Genomic DNA, 214 nt, shown 5'->3' with positions numbered 1-214 from the left:
GAAGTCGTATCAAATCGGAAACAAAATAAATTAGACATATCAAATCAGAAACGGAATCGTACCGAAATCAAAAATTTAGATCATATCGGAACAGAACAGAATCGTATCAGAATCAGATCATACAAATCAAATCAAATCAAATCAACAGAATCAGAATCGTACAGAATTCAGAATTCAAATCATATTGTACAGAAGTCAGAAATCCTTTCACAGC

This window comes from Dendrobium catenatum, unplaced genomic scaffold (assembly GCF_001605985.2).
Source record: "Dendrobium catenatum unplaced genomic scaffold, ASM160598v2 fragScaff_scaffold_1105, whole genome shotgun sequence".
NCBI lineage: Eukaryota > Viridiplantae > Streptophyta > Magnoliopsida > Asparagales > Orchidaceae > Dendrobium > Dendrobium catenatum.
Note: the sequence above shows the minus strand (reverse complement) of the source record.